The following is a 14698-nucleotide window of genomic DNA, read 5'->3' on the forward strand; positions in this document are numbered from 1 at the left end:
GTGATGTATTATGTTTAGGGAATGAAATGCCACCAAAGCTTGTACCCATAATCATTATTATTATTATTATTATTTATTAATCAATCAATCAATCAATCAATCAATCAATTAATTAATTAATTTATTTATTTATTTTACAACTTTAAACATGTCTTTAGGAAAACATTTGCTTTGCATCAGGGTATAATTTGCACAATTTCACAACTGTTTTTGATACAGTAAGGAAATCTTTTGAATTCCAACACTGTAATAAACATTCATATGGTATATTCTAATTATTATTAATTGTAAGCAACTTAATTTAAATTTGTTTTTTTTTTTTTTTTTTTTTAATGCAATAACTTCATTGAAAGCATATATATACACTGTCGTTCAAAAGGAAAAGTTTTTACAAATTTTCTTAAAGAATCAAGGCTTTGTTTACTTGATCAAAAATACAGAATAAACAGTAATATTGTGAAATATTATTACAGTTTAAAATACTGGTTCTCCGTGTTAAAGGAGAACTCCACTTCCAGAACAATTTACAAATAATTTACTCACCCCCTTGTCATCCAAGATGTTCATGTCTTTCTGTCCTTAGTCGTAAAGAAATTATGGTTTTTGAAGAAAGAATTTCAGAATTTTTTCCATATAATGGATTTCTTTGGTGCCCCCATTTTGAACTTGCAAAATGTAGTTTAAATTCAGCTTCAAAGGGCTCTAAACGATCCCATCCATGGAATAAGGGTCTTATCTAGCGAAACAATCAGTCTTTTTTTTTCAAAAAATAACATTTTGCAAGTTCAAAATCGGGGCACCAATGAAGTCAATTATATGAAAAAAAAATCCTGGAATGTTTTCCTCAAAAAATTTCTTTACAATTTCTTTACGACTGAAGACAGAAAGACATGAACATCTTGGATGACAAGGGGGTGAGTAAATTCAAGGTCAATTCAAAAACATCAAGGTTGGAAACAGTTCAGTGCTGTTGAATATTTTGGGAACTTGATTCTTTTTTCAGGATTCTTTGATGAATAAAAAGTTTAGAAGAACAACATTTATTCAAAATAGATTTTTTTTTCTAACAATATAAGTCTTTGCTATCATTTTTTATCAAATGAACAACAATCCTTAGTGAATAAAAGTATTAATTTCTTTCAAAAGAAAGAATAAAAATTTACTGACCACAAACTTTCAAATGGTAGGTTATAATGTTGCAAAGGATTTTTTTTTAAATTTTAAATAAATGCTGTTATTTTTAACTTTTATATACATTAAAGAATTCTGAAAAATTTTCAACATTAATAATAAATTAGCATGTTAGAATGATTTCTGAAGGCTTATGTGACACTGAAGACTGGAGTAATGATGCTGAAAATTCAGCTTTGCATCACAGGAACAAATTACATTTTAAAATACATTCACATAGAAAACAGTTATTTTACACTGAATTAATATTTCACAATATTACTGTTTTTCTGGATTTTAAAAATAGAACTTTTTATATTAAAAACAAACAAGCAAGCCCTGCCCAGATTTAAAAAGTAACGCAAAAGTAAAGTAACGCATTACTTTCCATAAAAAGTAACTAAGTAATGTAATTACTTACTTTTTTAGGGAGTAACTCAATATTGTAATGCATTACTTTTAAAAGTAACTTTCGCCAACACTGCCCAAAACAAACGCATAGACAAACAATACACACACACTCTTGAAGTTTTTTTTGAATGCAAAAACACTAATCTGACACCCTCTTTACAGGCTGCCATATGGATTTGAGAAGGAACACAATTTAATATGCAAATAAATGCAAGAAGAAACACTGATCACAAATTCGCTATGCAAAAATTTCAGTGACCTCATTGCTGTTGATTATAATCAGGGTGAACAAGAGATTTCTTTATTTGTTTGAAAGTAAGGTTGCAAAAAGTTCTGCCAAAAAAAAAAAAAGTCTGTTTGTTCAAGCAGATTTAATTCCAGAGAAGAAGAAAATTATAATGCTTGAGGATTACCTTGCCTTGCAAGCACTGTGATTAAAATGTTAGATAGAAGTTTAAACATGAGTCATTTTCAAATGTTCATACAGACAGCAAACTCTATCATTTATCAGATTACTGTGTTGAATAACCTTTCCAAGGTATCTATCACAAGCGAAATGCTTGTTAGAAATCCGTCAAATGAAAACATGACAGTCCAACAGCATGACCTCAGTTTAGATATGATTCTGATAGCAGATATAATGAGAAGCATGTGCGTGCCCTCCGTAATGGATCGATCACACAAGCCTTTCCTGGCAAAACCCATTTTACTCTGTTCCAGCTTTCTACAACACTAACACTACACATAAACACGCTTCAAAAGATTTACAGTAAAAATAGACTCTATAACCCAGACATGCTTTACAACCGCATGTCATTTCAGGCTTGCACAAAAATGATTTAATTTACAACGCAAAATCCCTGTTTGCTTTTTGTCAGTTTTCTTCCAAAGTATTGTCTCGCGCTCATTTCGCAGACAGGCCTCAGTCAGATTTATGGTATCAGACCATATGGGGAGAGAGAAAACGAGAGAGATCGAAGTGAAAACCGCATAGACGAAGAATAACATCCGTATGTGTGAGAACGGCATTGTGGGAAGTGGGTTTGGGCGATGAGTATTAAGCTATGAAATGACTGCACTTAAAAGGTTAGGAACTATGCTTTATTCTTCTTGATATCTCCCCTAGGTCTAACTTTAAGGGTTGATATTGATGTCTGAAGGAGGTTTGAGAATTTCACAAGGATTAAAGTCCACAATAAATCACTTCAAGAGCGGCCAAGCCAGCCAATCAGCACCAATTAGGACTGGTCATGTGGCGTGTTCTGTCCTCTTCAATCAGCTAAAGACACAACGAGCTTAGAGCAAGTGAGTGAGAGAGAGAGAGAGATGAGATGATGATGAAATGAAGGATGTGGTTAAACCCACATCAGAGCCAGAACATGACAGATAAATGGACTGCTTGGCTCCCAGAACTACGTTAGTACAGAAAGAGCTGGCATCAATGATGAGAGAATCTGTGTGTTTAGACAGACTTTTATAATATGCATTTGTCTTTTTAACTGCACAGTTTTTCTCTCATGTGTAAATATACCATAAAAGTAGTGAACTTTTATGTAACTTTTAGGTACATTTATGCAACTTTTCCACTATTTTAAGTCTTCTGAAGTCATAGTTGCGTATTTTCTAGCTGATGAGCTGTTACCTCAAGAATCACTAAGACCGGATCACGTCAGTGAGTTGAAATTATGAACCAAATTGGTAAAATTTGTGAACAATTTTTTTTTGAAAAGGTTCTTTTTTGAACAAATCAAATTTGATACTTACTTTTTAAATTGCTCTTTTAAACTGGTTCTTTATTTTAACAAATTGTCCTTTTGAACTGGTTCTTTTTTCACCAAATCTTTCCTTTATACTGGTTATTTTTGACTACTAGTCCTTATTTTATTTATTTTTTTAAGAATATTTTTTTGAACTGGTTCTTTTTTTTGACAAGATGATTCTTTGGTTTATTTTAAGGTCCATTTTTCGCTATTAACAAACCATTAACTATAACTTTTTGCACAATAAACTACTAATTTGCTGCTTATTAGTAGTTAGTATGGTAGTTGTTAAGTTTAAGTATTGGGTAGGAATAGGGATGTAGAATATGGTCATGCAGAATATGTGTTTTATGAGTACTAATAAATAGCCAATATGAATTTTCCCTATAATAAAGTATTACTGATATTTTTTTAAGTGATTCTTTTTAATAAACAGTTCTTTTGCAATTTTGTACTAATTCTTTTTGCAAAATAATAATAATAATTATAATAATTTTGAAGTAGTTATGTCTTTGAAACAAATTGTTCTTTAGAATCTTTATTTAGCTTTTTTTTCCCTTTTTTATTTTATTTTTTGTTTCTTTTTTGACTACACTATTCTTTTAAACCAATTTTATTTAACAAATCTTTTTTTTTTTTTTTTTTCTTTTTTTGGTATAAATCACTCTTTTGAATCAGCTGTTGTTGTGTGTTTTTTAAAACATATTCTTCTTTAAGTTCCTTAAATTCCTGATAGTTTCCTGTTAATTCTTAACAAATCATTCTTTTGAATCAGATCATTTCTGCTTCTTTTTTGGCTAGATTATTTTTTTGCACCAGTTCCATTTTTAACTAATATTTTTTATTAAAAAATTGTACTTTTAAATGATGTAAATTGGTTTAATTTGGAAATTGCTTTTTTATTATTCAACAAATAGTAGTTTGTTGCAAATGGTTCTTTACATATCCTTTTTAAAGGATTAGTTTACTTCCAAAAAAAAAAAAAAAAAGAAGAATTTATTCACCCCCATGCAATCCAAGATGTTTATGTCTTCCTTTCTACAGTCAAAAAGAAATTAGGGTTTTTGAGGAAAACATTCCAGGCTTTTTCTCCATGTGGACTTCAGTGGGAGTCAATGAGTTGGAGGGCCAAAATGTAGTTTCAGTGCAGCTTCAAAGGGCTCTACACGATCCCAGCCGAGGAAAAAGGGCCATTTTCTAAAAAAAAAAATAATAATAATAAAATCTTTTTTTTTTTTTTTTTTTTTACCACAAAGGCTTGTCTTGCACTAGCTCAATGCAGGTGGAAGTATGGACCCGGTGTTAACAAAGCAAACGTGCAAAGTCAAACGGCTTTTACAAAAAAAAAAAGTAAAACAATGATGTCAGACAATTATGAAGTTTGAGAAGAAAACTAGATGGAGTTTTTTGCTCTACCTTACCCTTTTGAAGTGAAGTACACACATGAAGAACTAAATGCGCATAACCTTTCCAGCGTTATTACATAATGCTTGGATCCCATTGGAGTCTACTATATGGAGAAAAATCCTGGAATATTTTCCTCAAAAACCTTATTTTCTTTTTTTTTGAAGAAAGAAAGACATGAACATCTTTGATGACATGGGGGTGAGTAAATTATCAGGACATTTTTATTCTGGAAGTGAACTGAACCTTTAACAAATCATGTTAACTTTAGTCAAAATTAAAACTTCGCTAATATTGGTTTTAATGCAATCTAATTAAGTGCATCTTGTGCATTTTTAAGTGTGCCTTACTTTAAGTGTCCATACTTTATAGAGTCACTGTAGACCTCTGTTTGAATGCAAAAACACATAAACAGACACATATGTAAGATGTGAATTGTGCGGGTTTTTTTGTTTTTTTGCATTCTTGTGTTTTTACTCCATTGAATGTCAGTTGTATGTTTTGTTTCCCATACTGCTGAGGTTACGGTTTCTGTTGGGTGTGGTGAGGATGTTTTATTAGCACATGGAGAGTTCTCCCTCCTGAGATAACTGCTAAACTCAAACATCTGCACATGCTCAGCTTGGACAACAGACTATAAAGAAAGAAAAGGAGAGAAGAAATGAGGGAGGGGTTTAGAACAAATGAAGGGGAATTTGGAAAGAGCACAAGAAACACAGAGCTTTGTGTTCTGAAGTTTTCACTGCATTTCATGAACAATTTAGTTTGATAACTTTAAAGTAAACCAACCGGCTAATCATTCCGTCTATAATTGGTCTGTGTTATCTATTGTTTGCCGGTGACAATTACTGGCACACATCGGTTTCAACCACAATTCTTGATTCTTGTTGTCAAGAGAGATAAGGTACAAGAGTTGTTACGTAAACGCACATGTCTTTCTGCTTTCGCATATTTGTCCATTTCGTCATCGAGCAGCCGTGGCCTGAAGTGATTTAACTGCCCCAGACAAAATGTTGAAAAGCCAAACTGAAACTCTCTTGCCTATATATTTGATATTTTTGCACATATAGTAAGACTCCTCATAAAGTAAATCATCAAAGAGCAGCCATGCAACCAAATTTCTGCATTCTTTGTTTAAAAAAAGAAAAAAACATTCATTTCCTTAAATAAATCTCACTGATTCCAAGATGAATGGTAGTCTAGTTAACGCAACATACATCAATTATTCACAAATATTAAAAAAACACTGTGGGATCGGAGGGAGACAAAACTCAAATGCTTCGAAACAGCAGCATGTAACCATTAATCATATTAAAAGAGATCTATTATTCTTACAATATGTAATATAATTCTCATGTGTCCCAGAATGTGCCTGTAAAGTTTCAGCCTAATTTTGAGAATGCCTATTTTGAGTGGAAGCAGAAACACGTTGTTTTCATTCATGTCTCTTTAAATGCAAATGAGCTGCTGCTCCCCACTCCCCTTTTCCAGAATAGGACCGTGCCTTTACAGTTCATTCCTCAGATACTCTGCCAAAAAAACATCTGTTTGGTTTTGATTATCAAGTGTATCGTGCTGAAATTGTGTTTTAAACCATATTAGTTTAAACTTCTTATATACGATTTTGTGAGCGCACACATCTGAAGCACGCAGACAGAAAGCGGTTGTCACACGGCTTGTGAGTATATTTCTCTTTTATGTCTTATTGAGCTTAAACTGTAAAACACACACAAGCTTATGTTAAAAACACGAGTTACAAAAACAGCTGGATATGTCTGTGAAGGTAACCAGCTGGGAAAGAAATCACATGTTTATAGTAGATCAGTATGGCAACAGCGTAATATACAGTAAATAAATCAACAAATCCACTGCTCTCTTTTCTCCTCTGAGGCTGGGACTCTAAATAGTGTTCTATGATCATCTGTCCAGCCAAAGACAGAACAGTTAATAATAGCGGTGTTGTGGGTGGAAACTTAAAGATTAAGGGGCGGTAATATTATAATAAGATCACCTTTCTACTGTACATCACGAGGGAGCGAAGCTGAGTTGCTCGTTTTTTCACAAGCTTGCAGAGAAAGGCTTACAAAAAAAAATTATTGGGTTGTTCCTTTTCACATTTTCTGGTTGGTCGATGCACCAGGGACAGGATTATAGCATTTAAACAAACAGTCCCGCCTCTAACTAAAATGATTGGTTGAGCCAACGTTGCTGTGCTCAAGCAATGTTAGCACCAAGCAGTAACCTCCCGCTCCCTCTATTGAAACCAACATGGAAGTGACTTAAGCTGCAATTCATCGACTGGCCACTAGAGACTGGCTCCAAAAGGGAGTCAATACCATAGACTTCCCATGTTAAAATGGCCAACTTTACAGCAGAAAAAAAAATGTTTACAGCCTGGTACAAAAAGTTGTTTTGGTCTATATAGCTAATTTTGCCCTTCATGTCAACTGTGAGGGGAGTGAATTTTTTATAACTCATCTGTTTAAATGATATTAAGCCTTAAAGTTCTGCATAATTTAGGGCGTGGCCACTTGAGTAAGGTGGATTGCCGCTGCTGTCACTACCGTCGCACTAGGCGGGTGTGGTTTCAGCAACCAGCTCCACCCACATCCCGCCTATGTGACGCGATTCCAAGATGGCTATGGTTAGCACCACAGACAAAAAAAAAAAAATGTATACACTTCTTGAGAAATCATCCAACAAATACAGTTGTCTCTGCACTTTAAACTGGGATAGGGATACAAAAAAAACAAAACCAAAAAAAACATATTTCACCTTTAAGAATTTGTTTGAGCCAGGCTGTCTTGTTGTAAATGATCTACAAATGAAAAGCGCAATTTTTCCCAAAATATACGATACAATCAATTCCGGGATGGATCTGGCAGGAAGTAATAATGGATTCCATCTGGATGCCCTCACTGGATAGATCTTAAAAGAGTCCAGAAGCCAGTACAGATGCGTCACAAACGCAGTTCAAATAAAGCAACCGTATCTCAATCCGCCACGCCACTTTCCACTAAAATCCATTTCCTCCGTGATTCCCAGTCAGGTTTTTTTTCCACATGGAAAAGTGCCCACTCTCTGTCCATCTCTGGTTTGCAGTATGTTGTTTCAGGGTCTGTCTTCTTTTCCGTGTGTCTTGAAGTTAGCCAGAGGACAATTCCACTCTAATAAAATGTGAAAATTCAAACAGGTATGTGGAATTTTCACTTAAAGGGATAGCTCATACAGAAATCAATAAAGTTCTGTCATAATTGACTTATCCTCATGAGTCGTTTCGGACCTGGAACCAAAAGAAGATATTTTGAAAAATGTCCAAAAGTTAATGTTGTCCTTTTGTCTCTGAACACCAATAAAGAAATGACATGACAGTGAGTAAACAATGACAGAATTATCATTTTTTGGTGAACTATCCCTTTAAAACGGGACAAAAGAATAACACGTCAGTGCAACATAATGACCGTGGGACAGTTTCTCTGACCTGGGCCAGGATCCTGAGGGTCATCTCCCACAGTGATGTCCACATAAAGTTTGCTGACAGGGGGTCAGATATCCATACACACTCACCCTCACAAATACACACACACCAAAGAAAGACAGGAAGCAGGCAATAGTTGGAAAGGAAGCAGGGAGTGTTGGCTATCACACTGTGCAAAACAGGGGCTCCCTGTATTGCTTCCTGCTTTTCCTGGCCAAAGTGACTCCAGCCTCAGTCGTTCTATAGGAATGCGATCCAGATTCCTGCAAGCTCCTCGGCATCCGCCTATTTTCAGATGGGAACCCAATTCTCACCGCTTGAATGTGCCTGACAGACACACTCAGCGGCTCCAGTAATCTCCCATAATTCCACGTATTACTCAACAGCTGCTTGTCGCTGTGTTTCTTTTTGGCTTGCCATTTGTTTGTTTCGTCTTTTTTTAAGTACCCATTGATGATATCAATGTCACATTTGGCATTAGATGTGAGCACAGGCCTGGTCTTGGTCAGTCCAATCGCTGCTTGTTTGAACAGGCCCTTCGTTTATGTTTGGACAGACAAGGGAGGAATTTAGAGGCCATTATGCATGTGTCGTTTGAGTGTATTTATAGATTTCAGAAGCTTTTGTCATGACAGTTGTCGAGAAGATGAGCCAATGTAAGTTATGTTGCCATTTAAAAACAATTTGGGAGTTCTGAGCTCAGCTGTGCTCATTAATCTGCAATTTAGCTTCGCAAATTATTTTTCAGCCATTTAAACATTAAAGGTCTCACTCTTTCACATGCACTATTTGTTACTGATGCTTACATTTGTACAAACCTCTAATCCAAAGTATTAAACTTCAATATGTAACTCATCCCACAACATTTGTGCTATAAAGGGTTGAGAAGGGTGTCCCGTTGGGTTTCTGGAGGGCCAACGTCCCAACGAGTTTAGCTCCAACGAGCTACAGTGCACATGCTTGGAAGTTTCTACTGAGTCTGAAGACCTTAAGTGGTTTAATTAGGGTCAGAACTCAACTCTGCAAGAGTTGGCCTACCAGGAGCACGTTTGGATGTCCCTGTTCTATACGTTGCACCGGATCGCTCATTCCCACCTAATGTAATGTCATTATAAATTATGAAAACTCGACAGATGCACAACAGTTTAACAGAAGCATCACTGCATGCAAACCGCAGTCTCGCAGCCACAGATTTCTCCACCCTTCCCACTTCCTTACTGTAGTCAGGGGAAGCTCAACACTCTCTTCAACAAGAGGTGAAAAACATCCACACAAAGCTAGAAACATGTCCAGAGTGCAGATGCTACATTAATGCCATACTTTGGCATTTAACAGTATGGTAGAATTTGCTACACTGTAAAAAACAAAAAAAACCCAAAAACAAACACACAATTTGTTGAGTCAACTTAAAATAATTTGTTACCCTGCTGCCTTAAAATTTTAAGTTCAGTGAACTCAAATAAGTTCAGTCAACTTGAAATGTTAAGTTGTACTAAGTGACAACTTATATATTTGAGTTGACTAAACAAAAAATTGGTTTGTTAAACTTAAAAGCTGGGCTTGTTATCCAGTCGCCTTAAAATTTTAAGATGAAGCAACCCAAATATCTAAGTTGTCACTAAGTACAACTTAACATTTCAAGTTGACTAAACTTTTTTTTGAGTTGACTGAACTTAAAATTGACTCAACAAATAGTTTATTACAGTAGGACCAAGCGATGTATCAAATGCATATAATGATATAACAATGTTATAACATTATGATTCACTGCTGATATTTATATGAATCAGTGCAAAATTTCAAACGGTCCATTTTAATGAATCTGATTCATATATTACTGTTTAATATGTCTTGACATTTTGCTAATAAATAATTAAAATTAAATTATATATATATAACTTAAACTTCTTGTAATCATTTAGTGAAATTTTATTAGTGAAAACATGTAATTTGTAGTATTTTTAATTCAGAGTTATACTATGTTTAAGTTCCTGTGCTTTTGAATTTAATCAAAAGAGACCCTGGATCACAAAAACAGTCTAGTAGCACAGGTATATTTGTAACAATAGCCAAAAATATATTGTATGGGTCAAAACGATCAATTTTTCTTTTATGCCAAAAATCATTAGGATATTAGGTAAGGGCCATGTTCCATAAAGATATTTTGTAAATTTCCAACTGTAAATATATCAAAACTTAATTTTTGAATTTGCATTATTAAAAACTTAATTATGACAACTTTAAAGGCGAATTTTCTCAATATTTAGATTTTTTGCACCCTCAGATTTTCCAGTTGTATCTTGGCCAAATATTGTCCTATCATAACAAACCATACATCAATAGAAAGCTTATGTATTCACCTTTCAGATGTTGTATAATCATCTGATTTCAAAATTTCAATTTTAAAATTTTGACCCTATGACTGAAATTCTCAATTCCAAACAATTTACCTTTTTGACTGGTTTTGTGGTCCAGGGTTACAATTATATAATATTTAACATAAATAAATTAACAACATAAATTCTGTAGAATTTTCTATTCATAAAAGAATTGTTAAAAAAAATATCATGGTTTGCTTACAGACAGCAGCAACTGCTTTAAAATTAACAAGATAATAACAAGAAATATTTCTTGATCATAGTTGAGCACCAGATCAGCATATTAGAATGATTTCTGAAAGATCATGAAGACTACAGTAATGGCTGCTGAAAATTCATCTATAAAATACATAAGGTCGTTTAAAGTTAAAATATATAATATATAAGGTTTATAAGGTTATTTAAAAATATAAGTAGTTTTGTTGAGCATTAGATACTTTTCAAAAACATTTCAAAATGTTATCAACCCCAAAATTTGAAACAGTAGTGTGTAAACACACACTGTGGTGAAACGTCATCATATTTAGATAATGTTCAGTTAATTTAGCTGCCCTATTACTTATGTGCATGAGCACATCTTTTCCATGTGGAAGTCATCATCCTTCCCAATGGAATGCTAGTAACATTGTGGCAGTTTGTGTAAACCATCCCCCCGCTTGCCCCCGTGGACTAAAAAATAAACAAGGTCACGGAAGGTCAAGTGTCTGACCATTTACCCATCACCCGCTGTGCCTCATGATGCCTGAACAGTGAACAAGCCATGGCCTACGGCCACAGAGAGGGTCTGTTTGTCCTCTTGTGGAGCCACTGGTGAAGGAACATGTTCTCCTCTGTATTCTAACAGGCGTGGCTGTGGAAGGAGGTGGCCGAACATACACGCTATGAGGCAATCCCTTCACAAAACCCCCGAGACTCTGAAAGAAAGAGAAAACGAGGAAGAAAAAGATGATTAGCCTTCTCAGTGGTAATTCAAAACAGGTGCCTGAATGTGCTTTTGTGTGGTGCAAATCTGCACGAATGCTCTGTTTTGGCGTTCCATGTTATGTAAACCGAAACGACACATTCCACAAACAGGAAATGACAGGAAGCAGAAACAGGAAATGAGCGCACTTTTGAGTTTTATCTCCCTATTCAGTTCTTTATGTAAGGGTGGTGTGACACAGTGATGAAAGCTAAGGGCTGGTGATCAGAAGGTTGCTGGTTCAAGCCCCATGAGGAATGAGTTATGAAATACTGTTCCCCTGATAAAGGTGCTTAACCTCAGGTTACTCAAGGATAAAGGAGAGGACAATCTCTAGTTTCTAATCTCAGTTTAACTACTCAGGAGTTTTGTCCTGAGTAGTTAAACTGCCTGCTGTTCTTCAGCAAAATCCTTCAGGTCCCACTAATTCTTTGGTTTTTCAGCATTTTTGTGTGTTTGAACCCTTTCCAACAATGACTGTATGATTTTGAGATCCATCTTTTCACACTGAGGACAACTAGGGGACTCATTTGCAACTCTTACAGAAGGTTCCAACGCTCACTGATACTCCAGAAGGAAACACAATGCATTAAGAGCAGGGGGTGAAAACTTTTTGAATTTGAAGATCAGGGTAAATTTAACTTATTTTGTCTTTTGGGAAACATGTAAGTATCTTCTGTAGCTTCTGAAGGGTAGTACTAAATGAAAAAAATATGATATTTAGGCAAAATAAAAATGTACAAATCTTTGATCTGTTCAAATGTTTTCAAAATCCATGCAGTGGTTTTTAATTAATCTGTAAAAATAATATTCCCTTTTTCAAATCAAGCCATTCTCAGATGCCTGTCGTTGCTGCGTCAAACCCACGATAGTTGATTGACATGAGCGTCTTACCTAAGATCAGCTGTAACAGTCCAACCTCTATGTTTTGATGCCGGAGCAGGGATGTAAGTTAGACAGGAATTGAGCGACTAAGGGGTTGTGTTGCTGTCGTCATTTACTCCCGACATCTGAACTTTTGTTTGTGAAGGGAATGCGCCTCCCGATCTACAAATATCCATCTATGTTCGTGCAAATCATTCGTGATCCAGCTTCACTTACAGCAGAAGTGAGTATAAGCGTTTTTTATGAATCTTTGCAATCACCCTTCCTAATAATGTGCTAGTTAGCAAGTTTAGCGCCCAAAGACTGCTAAATTTGACTAAAGTAAACAGGCTCGTCTCTCCACAGAAAGAAGAGAGGGGCGGGGCGAGCAGAGCTCATTTGCATTTAAAGCAGCCTCGACCAGAATGGGATGATTTTTGCAGAGCTGATCTGGCAAGGTAAAAAGGGTGTTGTTTTACACTACCAATGAGAATTTTTAACCAAAGTATATTATAGACTTCATATCATCATATCATATCAACTTGTGGAAAATGGACATCTGATAACCTCTTTAAAGATTCTGCAAGGTGTATGTAAACTTTTGACTTCAACTGTATATTTACTACTGTATTCTATTTGTATTATATTCTGATTTGCCATGACATACTACCATCCAAAAGTGTGGGGTTAATAAAAAAATTTAATGAAAGAAAGAATTAATAAGAACCAACATCAATAATTTAGTGCCAATAATAAATGAACACCAAATCAACCTATTAGAATCATTTCTAAAGGATCATGTGACACTGAAGACTGGAGTAAGGATGCTGAAAATTCAGCTTTGCCGTCACTTTGCCAAATTTGCCATTTTAACATTTTAACAATTGAAATAAAGTTTTACATTTTTACTTTAAAAAACACTTAAAAATGTCAAACGGTAGTGAAAAATAACTGGTAGTGAGCAATAAAATAAGGTGGCTATATTTTTTAATTTGGTCTTGGATGAAAGAAGAAAAAAAAAAAGTGTCTTTTGCCCTTCATTTAATCTCATAGCTGTCTTGAAAAAACAATTGAGATATGTGATTTTTCTTTTACTTCAGTGATTGTAATCAGTACTTTAAGTTGCTTTTGATAAATGCACATGCTAAATAGCTACTTACGTACTAAACAGCCGTTAAAAGCATAAGCTTGTTCATTTTTCATTTGTCCGCTTAAGAATAAAAATCATCCACTCTGAAGCAGAAAACAGATTATTTTTTCTTTGAGTTATGGTCACGCTAAGTGCCTGGAGCATCTTGCGTTACAAAACCACAGCCACAGGAATTAATTTACAGATTTGTTCTTTTCATTTAGTGCATCAATGACACATTCAAGACACATTGGCCGTTTGTAACTGGAGTGGCTTCTTTGCGTAACGCAGAACAGCTCAGGTTACGTGTGGCTCCATATGTGGAGTCTTGGCCATGCCGTCGGCCTCTCCTCACACTGTGGTGTTAAGAGGTCCCACTCCACCCACTGCTGCCTGCCAGAAACCAGACAGCCCAGGTGGACGTTGTATGCTTGGGCCTATCGATCGTTTCATTTCCAAAAAGTCAGAAGGAAGAAAATCAGTGCTGCGGTGTGTATGTGCGTGTGAGAGGTCAGGAAGGGGCTACAGGATGGGGTTCACCCTAACTCCCCTAGCCTCAAAAAGGGAGGGAAACAAGAAAAAAAAAAAAAAATCAGGCTTGTGGGAGGGGGACACATGTTCTCTGCTCTCTCCCCCATCTGGCCGAAATGTTTGACAAGTAATTTTGCGAACAGTCCCCAAGAACACACAAAGCTGCTCACACAGCACTGTTTCCAGATGTTCTCTGTGCGGCGCCAACACACAGATACATGCGAACGATTCCCGCCCAGTCGCACTGAGGAAAACTGAAAGTTTGTCCAGAGGAAATGGGTTTGCGTGAGGGTATGCGCATGTTTAGATGCATTAGTGCATGTATGTGTCGGCTTGTTCAGCTTGCCTTCCATTCTTTACTTATCTTCAGTGTGTTTGTGTTTGTGTGTGTGTGTGTTGGTATTTTTGGGTGACTGAGGGTTAAAGATGACTCACTGTATTACTCATTGGTCCAGAGACACACAAATCCAGTGAATGTGACGTGATGTGCTTTCACAAGCTGATCAGCTATGAACACAGTATAAAGTCTGCAGAGAAGAGAGAAGAAAGAACAGTTTGGTTAATACATCAAACATTTGACAGAGTTAAAATAACAAAAAATACTTTAAAAAA

The sequence above is a fragment of the Labeo rohita genome, chromosome 23 (assembly GCF_022985175.1).
Source record: "Labeo rohita strain BAU-BD-2019 chromosome 23, IGBB_LRoh.1.0, whole genome shotgun sequence".
In the NCBI taxonomy this organism is placed as follows: domain Eukaryota; kingdom Metazoa; phylum Chordata; class Actinopteri; order Cypriniformes; family Cyprinidae; genus Labeo; species Labeo rohita.